The sequence below is a fragment of the Hemiscyllium ocellatum genome, chromosome 7 (genome assembly GCF_020745735.1).
Source record: "Hemiscyllium ocellatum isolate sHemOce1 chromosome 7, sHemOce1.pat.X.cur, whole genome shotgun sequence".
Lineage (NCBI taxonomy): Eukaryota > Metazoa > Chordata > Chondrichthyes > Orectolobiformes > Hemiscylliidae > Hemiscyllium > Hemiscyllium ocellatum.
In genome coordinates, this window is record NC_083407.1 from 43,427,868 (window position 1) to 43,448,386 (window position 20,519).

Here is a 20,519-nt window from a genome sequence, read left to right on the forward strand (position 1 = left end):
TTGTTAAAGCTATTACAATTGAAAGGATATTTTAGACTGACTGTACTGAGGAAAAGAAATTCAGAGTGAACCCGTTAGGAATTCTGTCAATTTGCTTTTTGGGGGAAAAAAGCAAATCAAGAGTGTGGCGAGTCCTTGCAAGAATCAAACAATCCAAACAATTTGTGTTAATCTCGAAATTGAAAGGGTAATAGTAAAATATTTTCTCCGAGGTTTAGAGTTGTTAACGTGTGTTAATAATTGGCTGGATTACATAACACATTCATAGAGCCTACGTCTGGCACAGTATGATTGGGTTGTGAAGAAGCAAGCTGCTGCTGCTGAATCTTCGCATTTTCAGTTGAAGAAGTAATATCATTCAATTGAATATGGAGTCTCTGAACACTCATCTAGTAGCAATGCACCACTTATTATCCAACCCTGATCCGACATCTTGATCATAAAGACAACATGTTTAATCAGCCTTCCCCTGCCTCGGCCAACTGTCACTAAAATCTGGAAGAGCAGCCTCTCATTTTCTCCATGGGTAGTCTGCAGCCCTCTGATCTCTAATCAATTCAATAATTTTAGGGCCTGAGCACCACCTCCCACGTCCTTACCCCAACCCCCACAGATCTGGCCTTTCTATGGGTTGCTACCAGAAACAGTCCATTGACTACCATTAACGGTCCCCACAAGCGGCTATTCAATTTCTCAGGCTGACCTTTACTTGTCCCTTTTCAATGCCCAACTGTTTTTCTTTCTCTGGGCTCTATCTCCGCCCTGATGTTTACTTCAACCTCGCCTCTCCCCCCACACACCCACTCTATCTTCAATCTATACAACAATCTCTTTCCAGCTAAAAACAGTTCTGAAGAAGGGTCACTGGACCCGAAATGTTAACTTTGCTTTCTCTCCACAGATACTGACAGCGTGACTAAGTTTTTCCAGCAATTTGATTGTATCATTAATTCTAAATATGTACCTTCATCATCTCAGTACTCAATTAATTAATTACTTGCCTGCCCAATCTCCTATCCCCATGCTCCTCAAATGCTCTTACAAGCATCTTATGTCCATATCTTGTCCCATTAATGACCATTAAAATGCTTATTTTGGTTAAGCTACAGGTTTACTCATGCTGAGACTGGAGCCAAATGGAATGCCGAGTAGCTTTCACTATGCAACTTAGTGATGGGCAAGGAAAGAGCCTGGTTAAGGGTCCCAATGGGCCCATCAAAGATTGACCACTCTGACATTTCCCCTTCCTTCGATCCTGTGAACTGTACCCCTGCAACATGTTCACTGGGACCTCTCAGGCTGACAGGCCTCAATGACACCCTCCCCACATAGCTCAGTGTATGGCTTCAGTAATGATCTTCATGAGGAACCAAATGTAACCCAATGGTATTGTTGGAAACATGCCGTTCAGCCAGTTGATTGCCAGCAACTGAGAGGCATAGCTTCTTCCTCAGGTGGAAGCTGAATTCTTGTTGTGAGTCAGTAAATGACCTGCAGGTCATTACATTGCTGCAAGACACTAGAGTGGGATAAGTTTATCCCTGATATTTGTTACTAATGGGCAGGGACACGAAGCAAGTGTGGCATCTAGTCTCTACTTCCAACCAATGTGAACTGTAATTTTGTTTACAAAATTCTCTTATTGAATTTTACACCATCCTTTGTGTAGAATAGCCTTTCTCAGCATGTTCTGATGTTGTGAATTCACAAAGAAAATCAATAGAAAGTCCTTCAGTGCACATGTTCACTCTGTGGACTGGAAAATTCTGATCAAATGAGAAAATTCTGTGCAATTTCCATGAGGGCGAAAAGACACATTATTGAGTTGAAAGGAGTGGATAAACACATAGTCATAGAGATGTAAAGCAACGAAAGAGACCCTTCGGTCCAACTCGTCCATGCCAACCAGATATCTCAACCCAAGTCTACTCCAACCTGCCAGCACCCGGCCCATATCCCTCCAAACCCTTCCTATTCATATACCCATCCAGATGCCTTTTAAATGTTGCAATTGTACAAGGTTCCACCACTTCCTTTGGCAGCTCATTCCATAACACCCTTTGCGTGAAAACGTGCCTCTTTGGCCTCTTTTATATCTTTCTCCTCTCACCCTAAACCCATGCCCTCTAGCTCTGGTCTCCCCAAAACCAGGGCAAAGACTTTGTGTATTTATCCTATCCATGCCCCTCATGATTTTATAAACCTCTATAAAGTCACCCCTCAGCCTCCGACTCTCCAGGGAAAAAAGCCCCACTCTCCAGGGAAAAAAAGCCTCTCCCTGCAGCTCAAATCCTCCAATCCTGGCAATATCTATGTAAATCGTTTCTGAACCCTTTCAAGTTTCACATCCTTTTGATAGGAAGGAGACCCAGAATTGCATGCAAAATTCCAAAGTGGCCTAACTAACTATTTGTACAGCCTCAACATGACCTCCCAACTGATCTACTCAATACTCTGACCATATAAAATAAAGCATACCAAATGCCGCCTTCACAATCCTACCTACCTGCGACTCTAATTTCAAGGAGCTATGAATCTGCACTCCAAGGTCTCTTTGTTCAGCAACACTCCCTAGGACTTTACCATTAAATGTATAAGTTCTGCTAAGACTTGCTTTCCCAAAATGCAGCGCCTCATATTTGTCTAAATTAAGCTCTATCTGCCACTCCTCTGCCCATTGGCTCATCTGATCAAGATCCATTGTAATCTGAAGTAACTTTCTTCACTGACAACTATACCTCCAATTTTGGTGCCATCTGCAAACTTGCTAACTGTACCTCTTATACATACATACAAATTATTTGTATAAATGATGAAAAGCAGTGAACCCAGCACCGATCCTTGTGGCACTTCACTGGTAACAGACCTCCAGTCTGAAATACAACCCTCCACCACCACCCTCTGTCTTCTACCTTGAGCCAGTTCTGTATTCAAATGGCTAGTTCTCCCTGTATTCCATGAAATCTAACCTTGCTAAGCAGTCTCCCATGTTGAACCGTGTTGAATGCCTTACTGAAGTCCATATAAATCACGACTACCTCTCTGCCCTCACCAAACCTCTTTGGTACTGCTTCAACAAACTCAATCAAATTAATGAGACATGATTTCCCACCCACAAAACCATGTTGACCAACCCTAATTTGTCTTTGCATTTCAAAATACATGTAAATCCTGTCGCTCAGTATTCTCTCCAACTACTTGCCCACCACCAACATCCGGCTCACTGGTCTATAATACCCTGGCTTGTCCTTAATGCCTTTCTTAAATAGTGGCACCATGGTAGTGAACCACCAGTGTTTTGGCATCTTACCTGTGACTATCTATGGTACAAACATCTCCACAAGGAGCCAAGCAATCACTTCACTAGCTTCCCATAGAGTTTCAGGTCCTGGGGATTTATGCACTTTCATGCATTTCAAGACATCCAGCACTTCCTCCTCTGTAACATAGACATTTTTCAAGATGACACCATCTATTTCCACACATTCTACATTTTCCATGTCCTTTTCCACAGTAAACACTGATGTCAAAAACTTGTTTAGTATCTCCCCCATCTCCTATGGCTCCACACAAAGGCCACCTTGCTGGTCTTTGTGGGGCCCTATTCTCTCCTTAGTTACCATTTTGTCCTTAATGTATTTGTAAAAGCACTTTCGATTCTCCTTAACTCTATTTGCCAAAGCTATCACATGTCCCCTTTTTGCCCTCCTGAGTATCTTTTTAAGTGTACTCCTATCGCTTTTATACTCTTCAAAGGATTCACTCGATCTATTCTGTCTATACCTGACATGAGTTGGTTTCAGCAATTCATGAATCAATCAATTACATGGTAAGAAGAAAATGTTATCATAGTTGTATAACATCGTGTAACTTTTGCTCCTATGGCCCATCTTTCTTCAAAAAAAAGATATGTTGTGAAATTAGTACAGATGGCATTCAGTGGGCAAAGAATTAAATTCCATATGGCATCTACATGTATTTGGAAAGGCAATGACTGATTTGGGTTGGACAGCATGTCGTTGTACATGGGAAATCCTGTCTCTCGAACTTGATTGAGTTTTTTGAAGATGCAACAGAGAGGGCACAAGGATGAGGGCAGAGAGGCAGATGTGATCTATATGGACTTCAGTAAGGTGTTCGAAAAGGTTCCCCATGGCAGACAGGTTAGCATGGTTAGATCTCATGGAATAAGGGAGAACTAGCCATTTGGATCCAGAATTGGCTTGAAGGTAGAAGACAGAGGGTGGTGGTGGAAGGTTGCTTTTCAAACTGGAGGCCTGTGACCAGCGTTGGGCCACAAGGATCAGTGCTGGGTTCACTGCTCTTTGTCATTTATACAAATGATTTGGATGTGAACATAAGATTATTAGGTTTGCAGATGACACCAAAACTGGAGGTGTAGTGGACAGCGAAGAAGGTTACCTCACATTACAATGGAATCTTAATCAGCTGGGCCAGTGGGCTGAGGAGTGGCAGATGGAGTTTAATTTAGGTAAATGTGAGGTGCTGCATTTTGACAAAGCAAATCAGAGCTGAGCTTGTACACTTAATGGTTAGGTCTAGGGAGTGTTTCTGAACAAAAAGATCTTGGAGTACAGGTTCATAGTTCCTTCAAAGTAGAGTCGCAGGTAGATAGGATAGTGAAGAAGGTGTTTGGTATGCTTTCCTTCATTGGTCAGAGTATTGAGTTGGTAGGTTATGCGGCTGTACAGGACTTTGGTTAGGCCACTTTTGGAATATTGTGTGCAATTCTGGTCTCCTTCCTATTAGAAGGATGTTGTATAACTTGAAAGGGTTCAGAAAACATTTACAGGAATATTGCCAGAGTTGGAGGATTTGAGCTATAGGGAAAGGTTGAATCTGCTGGGGCTGTTTTCCCTGGAGGGTCGGAGGCTGAGGAGTGACCTTGTAGATATTTATAAAATGATGAGGGGCATGGATAGGATAAATAGACAAGGTTTTTTCCTGGAGTTGGGGGGGTGGGGTGAGGTGTCCAGAACTAAAGGGCAGAGGTTTAGGGTGAGAGGAGAAAGATACAAAAGGGACCTAAGGGGTAACTTTTTTCATGCAGAGGGTAGTGCATGTATGGAATGAGCTGCCAGAGGAAGTGGTGGAGGCTGGCACAATTACAGAATTTAAAAGGCATCTGGAGGGTATATGGATAGGAAGGATTTAGATGGATATGGGCAAGTGAGACTAGATTAGGTTAGGATATCTGGTCGGTATAGACGATTTGGACCGAAGGGTCTGTTTCCTTGCTGTATATCTCTGTGACTCTATGACTCCATCTTATTTATTGTTACCCAATGCTTCATCGTTAGTAGATGAAAGCTTTAAAGTTTTGAAGTGTTAATGAGCTGTGTCAATTGATAGATCGAACACACATTAAAATGTTTACCTATGCAGGTTTCTGTAACTTTGAAACAATGGAAGCCAATGAATATAAATCTTAGCATAAGTTGACCTTCCTTCTCCCCAGAGAGTCTGCCTTTCAGGAAAGCAACTTGCTGTTTAAAAATAACTCTCTCGCATGTTGAACAGTTGTTTCTATTCAACATGCATTTCCGTTACTAAGATGGGACTAGTTTGCAAGCTTACTAAAATTAACTATCAGTGGATAAAACAATGTTCCCATGCAACAAAATGTTTGCATCTTGGAATGTATTGAAATAGCTTTTATTGCAAATATTTCTTCTGTATTCAGTATATTTCTATCAAAGTAGTTCAATGTTGAATTCACAGAAGTTGAAAGCTTTTTAAAAATGAGCTTTTTTATAAGTATTGTGAAATTTGAAATGAAAATCAGCTATGATCTCTAATGAGTGGATGCTGTACTCCATCATTTTACTACTCAAGTGGTGAAAGTGGGAGTCATTTCTGATGATTCAGCACATTGCAATTTGAAGATAATCATTCTCTATTGTAGTATCACATTATAACCACCCATTAGTTTGTGACATTGGAATTCAAAAAACATATCATTGCTTAAATATTTTTAGATTAAACTGTTTTCAGCGCGCACTGATTTTGTATTAGACATACTTGTTGGAGATCTCCTTTGGTGTACCACTCTAGACTTTAAAGTGTGGACTACTGACAGGATACTACCTGCTCAGAAGGGAGTTAAAATTGCACCAATATTTCTATGTCTGTAAGAGAATATCTTGGCCTTCAAGCTAATTTGCATTTATTGCAACAGGAAGTCCCAAGATGCATCAATGTCACTGCATGTCTGTTGATTCAAGGGTGCACTGTATAGTTATGAGGGGCACAGGTAGAGTAAACATTTCCCTTGTTGGTGGAATCAATGGCCAGGAGGCAGGAGGTTTATAGGGGAGGTGAGAAAGAACTTTATTTCACCCCAGAGGGTAATGGGAATCTGGAAGCAGTTGCCTGTAAGGATGATAGAGTCAGAAACCCGAACAACATTTAAACAGTATCTGGATGTATACTGGCACTGCCAAAGCAGAGAAGACAATGGACTAAATGCTGGAAAATTGAATGAGAATAGTTAGGTTTAAAAAGCCCAGATAAGATAAAGGCTGGGTAAATGGGCAACATGATGGCTCAGTGGTTAGCACTGCTGCATTACAGTGCCAGGGACCCACGTTCGATTCTTATTTTGGGTGACTGTGTGGAATTTGAACATCCTCCCCATATCTGTGTGGGTTTCCTCTGGGTGCTCTGGTTTCCCAGAGGATGGGCAGATTAGGGGAATTAGCCATGCTAAACTGCCTATAATGTTCAGGGATGTGCAGGGTAGTTGGATTAGCCATGGGAAATGCAGGGTTACGAGGATAGGTTGGGTCTGGATGGGATGCTTTTTTTGAAGGTCCGTGTGGACTCACTGGACTGAATGGCCTGCTTCCACACTGTAGGGAGTCTATGACAAAATTGACCAAAGGGCTTTTTTCTGTACTGAATAGATATGATATCAACTTCAGGCAAGTGACTACCATGGGACATTTCATGGCTGAAAAGGCCAATTCTTGACCAGCAAGTCTTTACATGGAGCAGGATGTCCTTTGAGGAGAAAGTGAAGACTGCAGATGCTGGAGAATCAGATTTGAAAAGTGTGGCACTGGCAACAGCACAGTGAGTCAGGCAGCATCGGTGGAGCAGAACAGTTGACATTTCAGGCATAAATCCTTCATGAGGTGGAATCGCCATGAAGCAGCTGTAGGATCGTGATAAAGTTTGTTGGACATCCAAATCTCAAGAATGTACAGAGCCTCATGATTTTCTGAATCAAATCATTTTGTCTGTTTGTGATGACGCTGCTCCTTTGACAAGGCTATGGTGTCCTTGGCTTATTTTTCAGAGAGGACGTAAAAGACACAGACTCCGAAAAGTCTAGTCTTGGATGGGTTTTCGGGCCAATTTGATTGCAGCGAACAGATACTGCTTCAGGCAAAAGGTTTGTAGAATGAAAGGGGAGTGGCCAGTTCTCCCAACTCAGCTTCCCGCTGGTTTGGATTGGTCTGGCCATTCACTGAAAGCAGTTAGGTGTCTTGGCCTGCCCCATTATTTAATAAGATCATAGCTAATCTGATTGAGGCCTCAACTCTGTCTATCTGAACAAAATTCTTGACTTCTTTGTTAAGAAGTACCTGTCTAATTCAGCTACATGTGTACTCAATGATCCACTTTCACTGCTCTCCAGCTCAGGGAATGAGAGAATACCAGCTATTATAAGAGATGAAAGTGTCTGACACAGCTACTATTGTTGTTGCAGGTGGGGAGATGTTCCCAGCAGGTGATATAGGGGTTAATAGTGTTGGGGCTCAAATTGGTGACTGCGAGTGAAGGAAGATTTTGCAGTCAATACTAAGAGTGGTAGGGAATGAGCCTTGGTAGGGGATGGGTAAAGTAGAATTCATAGTGAGTTTAATGTATCAGATAAGATGGTGAAACTAATTCTGGCAGAGTGGAAAAGATATTAACCTCCTTCTCACAGTGCTGTGATTCCTCCTGTTGACTGAGATTGCTTTAACTTGGATAGCAATATCAGGCCTGATTGGTATGGCTCTTCTGCTGGTCCTGAGAGTGGATGAAATCCCGTGGCAGTACCACCTATCCATGATGATCTAAGGATATTGCCTCCTAAGTAGGATATTGTCTTGTGCCATCTGCAATGTACAGAGCAAATACAAGGAACCATGTAGAGTAGCTCCAGATTGGCAGTGCTTGTCCAGGTGCACAATGGATTTTGAATATGTGCAGGTGGAAGCCATGCCGGTAAATGTCAGGATATCCGGTGAGTGCTGAGATGTTGTGGGAATGGCCCATGGTAAGATGGGGTGGAAAATAGACATGAGAGGTGGAATAAGGGCATGGCAATTAATTAATGCAGTGAGTTGGTTAAGTAGGGTGAGAACACACTAAGCCTCATGAAAATAAAAACCCTCCGAAAAAGATGCAACTTAGGCTTAGTCAAAAGAAAACACAAAATTCAGCCTAAAGGAGTGACAATCTATTCTAAGATGGTAATCTCTCAGTATCTGATGTCCCAATGCCATTGGAGGCAGAAATTATAGGGACAAAGCAACATAGGTTTAAGTATACCCATGGAAGCATCTCCAACCATCAAGTTTACAGGAGGATAGAATTTGGCTAGAAATGCACTGGAATTGTCAAGTATAGTGCTTATAAATGCATGGATAGTGGTTTCAACAGCAGATGAACTGGGATAGGGATGCCATTAGGTAATGCTACAAAGCTAGAAATGAGAGTCTTAATGATTCTGGGATATGTTTTCTGAAACTCATCTTTCAGAGAAACATGACATGATGGTTCTGCCTCAGACTGTTGTTCGGAACTCAAGTGAATTTGTTTGCTGTGGAATGACCCATTAAATGGCACCGTAACAAAAATAAAGCAATATCATCTCCATTGGAACATTGCTCCCACCTTGTTTCAAGCAGTCAGAGGGAAATAAAATTTCCTTCGGTGGATTACTATATGTTATCGGATGAATGTTAATTTGTTTTTACTCTGTTTTAAATGCATTCAGCCAACTGTTTATAGTATTTAACTGTAATTGTCCTCTTAAGACTGTAAAGTTAGGATGTCTTCAGAGTCAGCATATTATTATGATTTGGAGATGCCGGTGTTGGACTGGAGTGTACAAAGTTAACAATCACACAACACCAGGTTATAGTCCAACAGGTTTAATTGAAAGCACACTAGCATTTGGAGCGACGGTCCTTCATCAGGTGATAGTGGAGGGCTCGATGGTAATATCAAGCCCTCCACTATCACCTGATGAAGGAGCGTCGCTCCGAAAGCTAGTGTGCTTCCAATTAAACCTGTTGGACTATAACCTGGTGTTGTGTGATTTTTAACTTAGCATATTATTAAGTTAATTGCACGTTCATTGCTACTGATGAGCAAAGTCTTTAGATTGGAAGCAGTTAGTAAACCTTGATGTCACTCACAAGTGACAGACTGTGTTTATAAGTTCAGAGAAGTTAATGGAAATGGCAGATTTTAAATATTTTTCATGTTACAATTTTGTTGAAAATATAAAGCTCAACTCAATCAGTTGAATACTTCTTAAAATGGGTATACATTTAGTATCATGATATTTCCTAAAATGAAGAGCAGCAAAGCTTTCAATGACAGGCATGCATGTAAAATAAAATGAAGCAAAGAAGTTTACAGGTTAAGAAAATTCCAGTCACCTTCACAAATTGAATTTCAAATCTACAAACTAGGAGTAGGCCTCTCTATGGATGCTTCGTTTTGAGATTTACAAATAGCTAATAAGTAAGAATATGCATGTCACTCAAAAATTGTTTTTTTTATATAATTTCATGAAAATAATACTACTTTTAGTTTTCATTCGTCAAAAGTTTAACCAACTTCAAAAACAAAACCTGAGATTTGATTTATAGTAAAAAATCTCTCATTGTTAGACTTAAGATCGTTGATTGATTATTTTGATGTATGCTTCACCATAAAGATTGATGTATGGTATTTCTGTTCCCTTGCCCTTGCCAAAGTGACATTCAAATATTCTCTACTAAATTTTGCACTGAGCATGCACATGAATCTGAATAAGGGATGCTGAAACTGAACAACTGACAAAGGGATAATTGTAAGAATATTTCTGAATAATGTATGCTGTGTTTTCACTGTCAGAAATTTTTAGTGTTTTTACATTTTCTATATGCGCTTTCACTTGTAAAGTAAGATAATGCCATATATTAGTTATTATGTTTCTTGTATTTTAGTATTTCCATCTTTTCATAAAAATGGAATTCAAATATTTATTTAGCTTATTTCAATGTCTGAAATCCTGCACATTGTTTAAATAAATAATAGAACCCTTCTTAATAAATTAACTGTCACTATAGAATGCTTAATGTAGCATCCTCTTTAAACTGTTCTATTTGCATAATATGCATAATTACATTATTCAATCAAAATGCAATGGCTGGAAAAATTAGGATGTAGTTTTCAAAAACCTGATATAGTAATTATAACAAATATGACAAGCATTGCATTAACCTATAATTAGCAGTGTTAATGTAAAGGCACTTGCCAATGTTGCTGTTCATACATTGGGTTTATTTTTCATTCTCACCATTAAATTGAACACTGACAGGTAACAGTACTATTTGACAAAAAAACATAGATTCTGTAGTTAGATTTTCAAAATTTATATCAAGAATACATTAGTTATTGAAACTATATAATATCTGGCATTGTCACTAAGCAACAGAGTCATCTAGACTCGAAATGTTAGCTTGCTCTTTGTCCACAGATGCTGCTTGACCCTTTGAGTTCCAGCATTTTTGTTTTCAGAATTTTTTTTTAAAATGTGCATTTATATATGCAGTGTTTTAAAGATGCTAAGGGCATTGTAAAATACCAAAATCCAATTAACTATTTTAAGAGTGTGATCATTATTTTATCAGAGAAATTTGTGCTCAGTGATATCTAGCAAACAGCAAAGACATATATCCTCAGATTATTTTTCTTTCTGTGATGTTGATTGAGAGAGAAATTTGGTATAGATTTTTCCTGCTCTCCTCTGAATATGTCATCGGATTATGTACATCAATCAGACAGGGTGGATCAGGACTTTATTTAACATCCATCCATAAGATGGCAAGTCCAAAACTGCAACTCTCCATTCATGCTGCTTTGGATTGCTGAAATCAATTATTTGTTCAAATTTCTAGAGAGGAACTTGAATATTTGGCCATCTGACTCAGATTAAAATAATATCATTGACAATACTCTTTTTAAATATGTCATTGTGAAGACATTTTTGTCTTCAGAAAATCATGAGATATGGAGACAATGGACGTCTGTGCAAGTAAAGTAATAATTGCAGAAGTTGCATTCACAGGGAAGAACAAAAATAAATTATTACACTTACATAGAACAAGGAACAGTACAGCTGAGGAACGGCTCTTCTATTCTAAACTAATGCTATTCTAATCTAATCCTATCTGCCTGCACATAGTCAGTATCCCTCTCTTCTCTGCCTGTTCATGTGTCTGTTTAAATGCCTCTTAAACTTTGCCATGTATCTGCTTCTCCCAGCCTTTCTGTAGAATGTTCTAGACACATACTACCCTCTATCTAATGAACTTTAAACTTCCCCCTCTCACCTTAAACCCTTGCCTCATTTCATATTAATATATTTCAGTGCACTGAGTGTAAACTTCAACCATTTTCAATTTACATAATCAGAATTATCATTGAAAATTTGACTTGTACATAAAATATACCTGAATAAGACAAAACACAATCATTTAAAACTAAAATAGCAAATTGTTTTCATATATATTTATGTATTCTTGCTAAATTTAAAGCTAACATTGAACATTTTTTAAACTCTAACAGCTAGTACCCAATCATGTTTGTGATTCTTTCTATATTTTCACCTAAATCTCCATCCACATTTTCCAGCACAGCAGACAATAGTGTCAAAGTGAATTAAACAATTTATCAATTATCAACAAAAAAAATGTCCTCTATCTATGAACTACAGGTGATTAGTTGTTAGTGAATTGAGCAGCTTAGGCTGTAATCATGACAGAGATAAGCTCCTTCAACCAATACAGAATCCAGCAGGTCTGCAGAAGCCAAAGAAAAACTCTCTGTTCTCTGCAGTAAGCCACTTTAAACCAAAAAATAGCTTTAGCACATGCTACAAGTTGTGACTTTGAGTTAGATAAATCAGAGACCTTTCATAAGTACAATAGCCACCCCCCTGCCTCTTTCAAACCAAAGGAAACATTTGGAAAAAGGAAAGTTAAGGAGACTAATGTTCAGAACAACAAAAACTAAGCCAACAGATTTTGTGCACAAAGACCAGGGATTTTTTTCCCCCCAGATTTCCCTGCATCCTTGTGTTTCTTTCTACCATTTATATTTATCTGTGCTACCCCACTATGTCATAACATTTGGAACCAGAAGGCAAAAATTTAAGGCCATTACAAAGAGGAGAGTTAAATGCAGAGGTACAGAGGAAATACCATACAGAAGTACAAGAAGATGGCTTCTCCATAATAGCATTTTAAAAGGAGTAGATGAATATTTGAAAATAATAACAAGAAGTTTTGCTGTAAGAACAGGGAAATATGGCCACTTCACAGAGGCAAGATACACAACACATTGGGTCACTTTATTACATACTCAGCGTTGAATGATTCAATGATCCATTATATTCTGAGACCTCAAATGCTCCTTAATTTGAATTTGATGGTGCAAGCAAACCTAGTTTGTTTTCTCCATCGTGACTTCATACTGCTTTGTTTCTATTTGTGAACTTTGCCTTTTTGACCTTTAATGGACAGTCAGCTGTAACACCAAGGTCTTTCTCTTAACGTGTCTCTTTTAAAAGATATTGTGCTATTTTATAAACCTGTGTGTGTTCTTGACTCACCAGTCCACAATACATAAATATTACATTGCCCAAATTTATCTCAATTTAGTCTTTAGTGTATCAATTTTCTCTGTGTTGCTAACTTAAAAACTCATTTTATAGATAGCATTTACTAATTGAAGGTGGATGTTATTAAAACCATTTTCTAGTTCATTAACAAACCTTTCCCCCGTGGTGGACATAAAATAGGCATGAACACTTTTCTGCCTGTTCCACATCCCACCTAAATATTATTTCCATTGATTTCATTGGAGTTTAGAAACAGTGGCTGATCCATTATCCTCTGTCTTATAAGTTTAATGAAGTTCAAAATTTTTCCCATCAAGCGAACAGCATGACACCAGTATGGATAATGAAATTGGGGAACCAATCAAGGTTTCATATTACTTTCTTGCTTGTGTGATTTTAAGAAGCAAATTTCAATAATTATTTGAAACTTACTTTGAAGTAGGAACTGACAATTAGACTATATATATATATATATATACACACACACATATATATATATACATATATATATATACACACATATATATATACATATATACACACACACACACACACACACACACACACATCAGTGTCTCAAAAAATTTACTGAAACAAGATTTTTAACCCCAATGTTGAAGAGCATCAAGGCAGCTAGACATGTGGATCCATGCTGTTTGCTAGCTCTGTCCTGGCTAGGCCACTTTCTCAGAGATGGGATTACAAGTCTCCAAGGCTATCCATCCATTAGGGGCATTTTTTTTAAAAAGAGCAAACAATAAATGAAAACTCAGCAATGTTTCATTTTTTATTCACTTATGGAATGTGGATGACATTAGCTGGGCCAACATTTATTGTCCATCCCTAGTTGCCTTTGAGAAAGTGATAGTGAGCTGCCTTCTTAAACCACTGCCATTCATTTATTGTAAGTAGACCCATATGTCAATAGTTTGAGAATCTTGACCCAGCAACCGTAAAGGAACAGTGATATATTTCGAAGTCAAATGGTGAAAGGGTTGGATGGGAACTTGCAGGAGATGGTGTTCCCATGTATATTCTGCCATTGTCTTTCTAGATGGTAATGGTTGAGGCTTGGAAAGTGCTACCGAAGGAGCTTTGTGAATTTCTGCAGTGCATTGGCAGATGGTTATGGACTGCCACTACTAACCATCAGTGTTGGAGGGAATGTTTGGTTGTGGATCTGGTGCCAATCAAACAAGCTACTTTGTCCTGAATTATGTCAAGTTTCTTGAGTGTTGTTGGAGCTGCACTTACCCATGCGAGTAGGGAGTACTGCATCACACTCCTCCCGATTTGTGACTTACAGATGTTGGGCAGGCTTTGGGAGAGTCAGGAATTGAGTTTTTCTCTGTATCCAAATTAATGCAGGAAGGCTAGTGATGGGAAATAAGGAAGTAGCTAATGAACATAATAAATAGTTTGTATCAGTCTTCACAGTGGATGACATGAGTAATATCCCAACAATTAAGGAGAGTCAAGGGGCAGAGTTGAGTATGGTAGTCATTACAAAAGATAAAGTGCTAGAAAAGCTAAAAGATCTAAAAATCGATAAATATCCTGGCCCAGATGGGCCTCATCAAAGAGTTCTGAGGGAAGTGGCTGAAGAAATAGCAGAGGCATCGGTTGTAATCTTTACAAAAATCACTGGAGTCAGAGAAAGTCCCAGATGATTGGAAAATTGCTGTTCTAATCTCCTTGTTCAAGAAAGGATCAAGACAAAGGATGGAAAATTATAGGCCGATTAGCCTAACCTCTGTTGTAGGTAAACTTTTAGAATCCATCATTAAGAATGAGATTTCTGAATTCTTGGAAGTGCAGAGTTGGGTTAGAACAAGTCAGCATTGATTTAGTAAGGGGAGGCCTTGCCTGACAAACCTGTTAGAATTCTCAGAAGAGGTAACAAGTAGGTTAGACCAGGGAAACCTATTAGATGTTATCTACCTAGCCTTGCAAAAGGCCTTTGATAAAGTGGCTCTCAGGAGGCTGCTGAGTAAGGTGAGGGCCCATGGTGTTCAAGGTGAGCTACTGGCTGTCTGACCAAAGGCAGAGAGGTGGGATAAAAAGTTATTTTTTTGGAATGGCAGCTTGTGATAAGTGGTGTCCCACAGGGTTCAGTGTTGGGGCTGCAAGTGTTCACTTTATATATTAACGATTTGGAAGATGGAACTTGGGGCATAATGGCAAAGTTCACTGATGATACAAAGTTAGTTAGAAAGGCAGGTAGTTTTGAGGAGGTGGGGAGGTTACAGAAAGATTTAGATAATTTAGGAGAGTGGTCCAAGGAATGACTGATGAAATTCAATCTGAGCAAATGTGAGGTCCTCTACTCTGGAAAAAAGAATACAGGCATGGATTATTTTCTAAACGGTGAGAAAATTCATAAAGCCAAAGTACAAAGGGATCTGGGAGTGCTAGTCAAGAATTATTTAGGATTCTTTAAGGTTGACTTGTAAGTTGAGTCCGTGGTTAAGAAAGCAAATGTAATGTTGTCATTTATCTCCAGAGGGTTGGCATGTAAAAGCAGCAATGTGCTACTGATAAAGCTCTGGTTAGGCCCCATTTAGAATACTGTGTCCAGTTTTGTGCCCCAAGCCTCAGGAAGGACATACTGGCACTGGAGTGTGTCCAGCAGAGATTCACATGGATGATCCCTGGAATGGTATGCCTAACATACGATGAACGGCTGAGGATCCTAGGATTGTATTCTTTAGCATTTAGAAGGTTGAGGGGAGATTTAATAGAAACTTACAAGATAATGCATGGCTTAGGAAGGGTGGATGCTGGAAATTTGTTTCTGTTAGGCGGGAGACTAGGACCCGTGTGCACAGCCTTAGAATTAGAGGGAGTCAATATAAAATGGAAGTGAGAAGACATTTCTTCAGCCAGAGAGTGGTGGGCCTGTGGAATTCATTACCATGGACCGTAATGGAGGCTGGGACATTAAATGTCTTCAAGGCAGAGACTGATAAATTCTTAATGTCACAAGGAGTTATGGGCTACGGAGGGAGTGCAGGTAAGTTGCGCTTAAGTGCTCATCAGCCATGATTGAATGGTGGAGTGGACTCGATGGGCTGAATGGCCTTACTTCCCATGTCTTATGGCCTTATTCCTAGCCTCTGACATGCTCTTGTTGTCACACTGTTTATGTGAATAGTAATCCCCAGGATATTGATCATGGGGGATTCAGTGATGGACATGCCTTTGAGTGTCACAGAGCAATGTATCGATTCTCTCTTGTTGCAGATGATAATTGTCTGGCACTTGTGTTTCTTGTCACTTACCAGCCTGCATTCTGTTACTGCCATGTGACCCTGCCACCAAAATGTCAGGCTGGGCTCATTATGTTGTTGGATAGGAAAAGGGCACAAATCCCACTCCCAATTAGTGAGGTATACCTGGTTAGCCTAGAAAATGTTTGTTGGGTGTTAGGTTGTAATCAATTCTGTGGGGACAACTGAAGGATGTCAAGCTAGATTTATCTTAAAGCACAACTAATATGAGGAAACATGAAGACATGGCTCCAGTGAGATGGAAGAATACTAAAATCACAATCATGGGAACACAGTGATTCTACATTAGTGATTGTTCAGTTATAAAGTTCCATAAACCTTTTTTTTTGTTGATCACAATACCTTCCTGATGTTCATGGTTATTTAACTGCTAGTCAAACATGAAAAAGATGTTTGGGCTTTGAACCCTTGCATGACTTTTAATGGTGAAGTGATTTTCCATGGAGTTGTACATTTTAAATATATCGAGAGTGTACTGCTGGAAAAGCACAGTAGGTCAGGCAGCATCCAAGGAGCAGGAAAATTGACATTTCAGGCATAAGCTCTTCATCAGGAATTCTCGAAACATCAGTTCTCCTGCTCCTTGGATGCTGCCTGACCTGCTTTGATCTCCATGACTCTGATCTCCAGTATCTGGAGTCCCCACTTTCTTCCATTTAAAAAAAATGTGTAGATTTGGTTTATTGCAGTTGTGATTGAGCTAGAAATTTGATGAGGTCTGTTTTTTGGTGCATCTCCTGCAGTGCACAGTCTACACTCAAATGAGGATATCTAAGGACCCCACGATTTTGAACCTTGAATGTCAATATCATGGCAATTACATAACAATAGCTACCTACAAGGGTTCACATGGCAATGTACAGCTAAGTGATTGATGAAGGGAGTTTTGGAGAAAGAATGGCTGGGCTGCAAAATGTGTTTAGATGTTGGGGGGAAAAAAACAAGGATGTTTAGTATGTTGTTGCAGGACTGAGAAGAGAGTCTGGAATTATCTTGAGCATTCAATAGTGTCTAAGAGGATAGGATTGAGGAGGTGATCAGGAAGGTCTGGAGGTCAGAACCAAGAGTGAAGTCAGAGATCAAGTTTTACAGCAATAAGTATGGTGAGTACTTTCTTTCTACTAATTCTATTCTATTTAATTACTATTGGCTTCCATGTAGGCAGCCAGCACCAGTGCTGACTACAGTTCTGCTAGTGAGGGTTGGCTCTGGTACAAATCAAAACAGAAGCAAGTGCTACACCCCTATTTGCACATGTTAGTTAACTTAGACTTCAGACATGGATAATCAATGTCTCTTAACTGATCTTTACCAACATAGCATCTGACTTGGCCCACATCAGAATTGTTCATGCAAGACACATTTTGTCAAAGATTTTCACGTTGCTGTAATCATGACAATTTCCAAGAAATAGCAATGTAAAAAGGAAACAACATTTATTCTGTATAAAAGGAGAGTGCTAATTCTTCTACAAGTGGACACTGATTTGGTAAAGGTGTTAAGATGGGGAATGAACTAGTTAAACGGTAATTGATGCAAAATAAAGATACAGGCAGCATTTTTGATCTAAACGGTGTGTAGCACTGAAAAAGTGAGTGCTACTGAGCTGAATTTGCTAGCTTCTATTTTTTGTCTAAATAGCAAATTCCAATGGGAATTTATCAGATATTTTCAAAAGTCATGTTCATACACTTCAATTTTGAATTCAAGAGCTTTCTAGACTTCCCAGAAGTCACGAGTGACAACACATACACAACGGTACTTACAGGGGAGCTTAAACTATGTTGCTTCCTCACATCAGGCGGCAAGGGCTTTTGCGCAAAACATCGATTTTCCTGCTCCTTGGATGCTGTTTGACCTGCTGTGCTTTTCCAGCACCACTCTAATCTTGACTCCTCAAATCATTCAATTGAAGTAATAAACTTATTTTTAAAGCCATGCTGGATAACTTTACAAACCATTGAACTCCCCAAGTGACACTGTGCATAATACATTAAAATCAATACCTTGAAGTTAGACTCAAGAAGAGTTTTGTAGAAACTTTGCCAGTAAAGAAGAAAGGTGGTTGCAATGGTTCCAACAGATAACATCGGATGCTCTGTTAATATACATGTCCAACATTGCAAATCTAGCCATCCAGAGTTCCAAAAAATTTATATTTTGGCTGGACCTTTCTTTGGAAGGTATGAAAAATTGATTTTTAATAGAATCCTCACAGTGGGGAAACAAATCACACCAACCCTCTGAAGAGCATCCCATCCAAACCCATTCCCCTACTCTGTCCCTGTAACCCTGCATTTTCCATGGTTAATGCACACTTCCCTGAACACCTAACCTGCACACTTTTGGACTGTGGGAGGAAACTGGAGCACCTGGCTAAAACCCACACAGACACAGGGAAAGCGTGTAAATTCCACACAGATAGTCATCTGAGGCTGGAATTGAACCTGGGTCCCAGATGATGTGAGGCAGAAGTGCGAGCCACAGAGTCACTGTGCTGTCATTGATTCCAGGTTGCAAAGACCTCTGCATCCCCAGTGCTGGGAAGTTTTATATTCATATAGTCAGGGTCTTCATAACTCTAGAGACAGGTCTGCCATTCAATTAATAGTTGAGCTGACAAGAATGCAGCAGCGCACACAGGAGGTGGGGTACTTGTTGTCATGGGCATCTGCATGGGCCCCAGCTATACCTGCCTCTTCGTAGGATATGTGGAACAGTCCATCTTCCGCAGCTACACTGGCACCACCCCCACCTTTTCCTCAGCTACATCAATGACTGTATTGGCACTGCCTCATGCTCCCACGAGGAGGTTTAACAGTTCATCCACTTTACTAAACCTTCCATCCCGACCTCAAATTTACCTGGACCATCTCAGACTCCTCCTTCCCCTTCCTAGACCTTTCCAATTCTATCTCGGGCGACCGAATCAACACGGACATTTACTATAAACCGAGCGACTCCCACAGCTACCTAGACTACACCTCCTCTCAACTTGCCCCCTGTAAAAACACCATCCCATATTCCCAATTCCTTGGTCTCTGCCGCATCTGCTCCCAGGAGGACCAGTTCCAATACCAAACAACCCAGATGGCTTCCTCCTTCAAAGACCGCAATTTCCCTCCAGACGTGGTTGACGATGCTCTCCACCGCATCTCCTCCACTTTCTGCTCCTCCACACTTGAGCCCCACCCCTCCAATCGCCACCAGGACAGAACCCCACTGGTCCTCACCTACCACCCCACCAACCTCCAGATGCATCGTATCATCCGTCGTCATTTCCGCCACATCCAAACGGACCCCACCGCCATGAATATGGCCTCCCCTTCCCCTCCCCTTCCCTATCAGTGTTCCAAAAAGACCACTCCCTCCGTGATTCCCTCGTCAGGTCCACTCCTGGCACCTTCCCCTGCAACCGCAAGAAATGCAAAACTTGTGCCCACATCTCTCCCCTTACTTCCCTCCAAGGCCCCAAGGGATCCTTCCATATCCACCACAAATTCACCTGCACTTCCACCCACATCATTTACAGCATCCGCTGTACCCGATGTGGCCTCCTCTATATTGGGGAGACAGGCCGCCTACTTGCGGAATGTTTCAGAGAACACCTCTGGGGCACCCGGACCGACCAACCAACCCAACCACCCCATGGCTCAACACTTCAACTCCCCCTCCCACTCCACCAGGGACATGCAGGTCCTTGGACTCCACCATCATCAGACCATAGCAGCACGACAGCTGGAGGAAGAGCGCGTCACCTTACACCTAGGAACCCTCCAACCACAAGGGATGAACTCAGATTTCTCCAGTTTCCTCATTTCCCCTCCCCCAACCTTGTCTCAGTCCCAACCTTTGAACTCAGCACCGCCTTCCTAACCTGCAATCTTCTTCCTGATCACTCCGCCCCCACCCCCACTCGACCTTATCACCCTCACCTTATCACCCTCACCTTATCACCCTCACCTTAACCTCCTTCCACCGATCGCATTTCCAATGCCCCTCCCCCAAGTCCCTCCTGCCTATCTTTTATCGTGGCCTGCTTGGCACACTTTCCTCATTCCTGAAGAAGGGCTCATGCCCGAAACGTTGATTCTCCTGCTCCTTGGATGCTGCCTGACCTGCTACGCTTTTCCAGCAACACATTTTCAGCTCTGATCTCCAGCATCTGCAGTCCTCACTTTGTCCTGAATCAGTAGCCTTACTCAAGTTCCACACTGCTATGGAATACTTGGATAACATTACAAGTAGATATACTTGTAAAACATTACAGTTTATTACGTTGTTATGCGTATCTGATTTTATAATTCATATGTTTT

The 20,519-nt window shown here is 40.6% G+C and overlaps 1 protein-coding gene across 2 annotated transcripts in view; it reads left to right on the forward strand.

Annotated features, from left to right (window-relative positions):
• The window catches only part of LOC132817060 (inactive dipeptidyl peptidase 10-like), a 924,305-nt gene that overhangs the window by 423,772 nt on the left and 480,014 nt on the right, over positions 1-20,519 (forward strand). The window lies entirely within an intron of this gene.